The sequence below is a fragment of the Chelonoidis abingdonii genome, chromosome 4 (assembly GCF_003597395.2).
Source record: "Chelonoidis abingdonii isolate Lonesome George chromosome 4, CheloAbing_2.0, whole genome shotgun sequence".
In the NCBI taxonomy this organism is placed as follows: Eukaryota; Metazoa; Chordata; order Testudines; family Testudinidae; genus Chelonoidis; species Chelonoidis abingdonii.
The window spans coordinates 146,852,400-146,857,407 of record NC_133772.1 but is presented as its reverse complement, the minus strand read 5'-3'; positions in this window follow the sequence as shown (position 1 = coordinate 146,857,407).

Here is a 5,008-nt window from a genome sequence, read left to right as displayed (position 1 = left end):
AGGAATGCAGTGAAAGTGTGATATTTATTTTAGGCAAATGGGAAATTTCATTATAATTTTCTGGAGTAGAATTGTAAAGCCACATTGCAAAGACAACAATCAGTAAATTGGGCCCTCAAAATTAAGTTTTTCCTTTTACAGACGCTCCCCAGGTTACGCAAGACGCGACTTATGCAAATTTGCACTTACAGAAAAAGTTCCATAAACCAGAATTTTCGAGTTGCGGAAATTTTTGCCTAACATATGGGTATCCAATAGCTGCTATTGATAGAAATGCTTCAGTATTTGTTTTTAATGTCAGTTAAAATTTTCTGAATAGTGGGTGCAAAGGTAAACTTTCCGGGCTACTCTGGGACCCCAAACACTGCAGCGACAGGAACCATAGCATGAAACTTACCAGAAACAGAAAAAGAACTAACAAATCTAGTTTTTATATTGGAAGCCATGCAAACATTATATAAATTGGGCATAAATCAGACAAGTCCACTTGAGTTTGAAGAGCTGCTTTAATATTATAAGATGTTGCTAATAATTACTGCCCCTTGAAAGAATCACTTTGCACAACAGTCTGTGTATGGTAGGAGAGGTCTGTATAGCAATCTCCATCTGAATCCTCTAACTAAAGAGTCTAGCAGAGGATTCTCAAAAGTGATTCTTATTGGTAAGACTACGTTTTAGTCACAGGTATTTTTAGTAAAAGTCATGGACAGGTCACGGACAATAGACAAAAAATTCACAACCTGTGACCTGTCCATGACTTTTACTATATACCCCTAACTAAAATGTAGGTGGGGGGCTGTGGGTGCTTGGGACTAGGGGGACGGTCTGGAGGTGCCATGGGTGGTGGGGGTTGGCCCGGGACTACCACTGGTGCTGGGGTGGGTTTGGCAGGGCTTGCAGGCTCCCTACCCAGCTCCGAGTGTGCCTGCAGCTCCTAGGGCAAGGAAAGGCCGGGGGGGGCTCCATGCGCTGCTCCCACCACAGGCGCTGGCTCTGCAGCTTCCATTGGCCAGGAACCACAGCCAATGGGCATTGTGGGGGCAGGGCCTGTGGGCACGGGCAGCACATGGAGCCCCCTGGCCCCTCTTCCTAGGAACTGCAGGAACATGCCGGTGGGAGCCAGGGAGACCCCCACCCCCGGTAAGCACTGTCCCACACTCCAACCCCCTGCCCCTAGACCTGAGCTCCCTCCCGTACACCTAAACTGCTCCTGCTGCTGGCCATAGGGCTGCCCGGCACAGGCAGCCCCTGAGCCAGCACCAGCTGCTGCAGAAGTCACAAAAAATCACGGAATACATGATTTCTGTGACCTCCGTGATAGCCTTACATACTGGCCTAACTCTGCTCCTAGTGACATCAATGGAAAACTTCAATAGGAGCTGAACTGTGCTGATGCTGAGTGCATTTGAAAACCTCTCTTCAGATTTTCCCACTATTCTGTCTTCTTTATTAAAGCTGTCAAATCTTTGAGCATTTAAACAGATTGAGCCAATTCCATCCTCGGTTCTAGTCACCTGAGGGCTGAATTTGAGCCAAGGGTACTCCAGTGACCTTGTAATGAAGTATTGTAATACAGCTGACCATATAACATTTAGAGACACACTGAAGAAGATTATTTACTGTATAGTTGTACCCTGATTTCCTCATCATAGCGGCAACTATTTTAAGTTAGTCAGTTTTGCCTATGCACCCAGCAAGCTGTTCTTGACCTACTTACATGTCCAGAATTTAAAAGCAGTTTCTTAAATAGATGTGCATCTTTCCTAGAGTTGTTTGGAAAATGCCAATTATTTTTCATTTTAAAAAAATCTTTTTTTTTTTAAATTCTTGCAAACAATTTTCAGTTTTCTAAAACGATTTTGGTTTAAAAAAATCAGTTTTTGGTAAAAGATTTTGGTTTTCAAAAACCAAAAACTGATTTTTTAAAAATCCAAAAATAGAAGTTATTTTAAGGAAACCCTTTTGGTTTCTGGTTTTTCATCAGAACCCAGAAAACTTTGACCAAAAGGAAAATTGTACAAAAAAGATCCAGTCAAAACACCAAATAATTGTTTTTCATCAAAAATAAAAAGAGCCAATGACAAATTTTTGACTAGTTGCAATCTAGACCCCTGCCCTCTGGGCAATGAGGACAACTCTTTTGTTTTGTTTTAAAGTTTTACTTTCTTACTTACTGCCAGGAGTTTCCTCTGTCATTGTCAATGCTGCATGAACAGAACAGTGGAAGGAAACTGAGCATTAGCCTTTGTATTAGTGGTCAGCTAAGACTCAAGACAACAGTTCTTGCCCAGGGAAAGATCTCACTGAAATCTGATGGGCTGTTGGTTGGGCTGTTTTATCTGGGTTATGTCCACAGGACTGGACCCATAGAGTCTTCAGTGATGAAATTGTCAGGCATGTGAAGCATGATTCTCCATAACTTAATGTAAGCCACTGTTCAGTGTGTGGTACATGTCTCTCTCTGCACCTGGTCTCCAAAGGATTACCTAAGAGTATGTCTACACTGCAATTAGACACTTTTAGCTGGCCCATGTCAACTGATGTGTGATTGGGCTAAGGGGCTGTTTAATTGTAGTGTTGACTTCCTGCCTCGGACTGGTGCCCCAGCTCTAGGACCTTGCGAGGTGGGAGGGTTCCAGAGCTCTGGCTGCAGCCCAAGCCCAGAAGTCTACACTTGAGTTAAACAGACCCTCAGCCTGAGCCTGTGAGCCCAAGACAGCTGGCACAGGCAAGCTGTGGGTGTCTAATTGCAGTGTAGACATGCCCCACAGGACTTAGACCCAGATCCCTAAAGGTATTTAGGCACCTACTCCTGCTGATTTCAATGGGAGTTAGACTCCTTTTCAGGACTGGGCCTTAGTTCTTTAGTTCAAGCGTTTGAGGCTATGCTTTAGCTTTGGGATCCAATCCCTGTTGAGGACCATGGCAAAAGTCATTATAGTAACAATATTTTTCAAGTGGCATATTTTTCAGAGGTTCACATTGGATTGGTTGGCATCACATTTCTTTCACGTCATCCTATGGTGTGTTATGCAGGCTTCCACCTCTACTTTTGTACTTGATTGGCCAGGTTGCAGCTTGGGCTACTTGTAACCTCCTCATTGATTTACTTTCACTTTGATTCAAGGTTGATTGCACTGAGATTCACAGCTATTGTCACTGATCTGCAATCTTCCGGTCTCAAAATGTAACAGACAGTCTAATAAGAAACAGGTAGAAATACTTACCTGAAGACTGTAGAAATGGTTTGTTTTTGGAGAAACTGACTGTATTCATAACAGGACTGTGATGCCGGCTCTCAGCACTAGTTCCATAGTCCCACTGTGTTTTACGGAAACCGGTAGTGAAGAAAACATGAAAATAACATACTCATCTGCTTATGATGCAGAATCCAGCATTCCGTCTATCATATTATAAGCCAATTTCTGAGAAGACAACAGGTTAAGAACTGAGGCATTTACTTTTTTTCATACAAGCAACTGAACTTCTATGTCTGCTAAAAGTTCTTCCTAGAAGCATTCCATGCACGATACAAATGGGTTCAGGGTCTGGTTAAAACAAAGGCTTAGTGACAGACAGCTATATTTGACATGAAGGTGTCATATCCTTTCTGGATATTGACTCAGTTTCAAAATTCAAATTAAGCAAATAAATTTTTTCAACAGTTATATTTTGCTTATTCACAAGATTGTTAACAGTGTTCATCTTCTATTTAAAACCCAGAATTCTATATGCTTTGACTTCCACTCTTTTAAACCTGTAATTATTGTATATTATAACAATTCATTAATGTCTTGTATTGTACATAGTGATACATTTATTCCATTAAAATAAACGATGTCTTTTGGTAGTATTATTTGGAGGGGGACTCTAACTATCCAATGCCTCTATATTTATTTACCCAGACAGAAACAGACTTTAATCACTCTAGTTTTCAGGACATTTCCCGTAAAAAGATGTGGCAGCAAAAAGCACTGCAAAAACATCTAGTGTTACATCCAGAAGGCACTGCAACCCACACTCTCAGCCTCACACATTTTGAACAAGATGGGACAATACAGAGGTTTATTTGGCTCCACAGGTCGGAATGCTCAGGGAAGAACAGTTTCCAAATTCAGTCAGGAGCTGGACTGGATGACATGGGATGGATCACATGATAATTATCCTGTTCTGTTCTTTCCCTCTGAAGCATCTGGCACCAGCCACTGTGAGAAGACAGAATACTGGGCTAGCCAGACCTTTGCTCTGGTCCAGTGTAGGCCATCATATGTTCTTAACCCTGACTGGAGAGAATGGGGATAAAGTCACTATGATGGTTTCAGACACTCTTTTGGAAGAGATCCCACAGGGTCTGAAGGCTACAGACAATCCCAATGAGATCAGCATGGGCCATATGGTAACCCCGAGATCATACTTCACTCACTCAGCACTATCTCTACGCCAGGTCCACTTCTGCAGCCTAGGTAGGTAGCTAAAGACTGGACATGGTCAGCCGATCCTGGAATTGGTCTGCTATCCCCTTCTCAACTTTCACAAGAATGGAAGGTTAGAGACCAGCTAGTATCTGGCAAGATTGTTAATGCTGAGAGCTGGTTTCTTGAGCAAGAGCTAGACCACAGCATGCTGAAGGTATGCTGGCAGCTTGTCATCTCTAAGGGAGACAGTCATGATCTCCATGAATCAACCCCCCCCCCTCGCCCCCGCCATGCTCCCCCTTTGCCCCAGTTGGTTTTCACCAGCTATGAGTAGCCTGAAGTTCTAAGTGGTGTCTTTGATGTCTTGTATTCAGACAGCATTGGGATTGTCATCATTAATCAGCATACCTCAGAAAATGGCATGTTAGCAGCTCCATCTCTCTAGCTGACGGTAGCACTTTTTTAAAGCAGGAGTTAGTGAAGGACAGATTGTCACTTGGCCTTATTGGCTCAGGTCCCTACCAAAACATTTCAATATCATACCGTCTTTTGTGTGTGTGGCTGTGAATATTAATGGCATTTTGGAAAGAAGC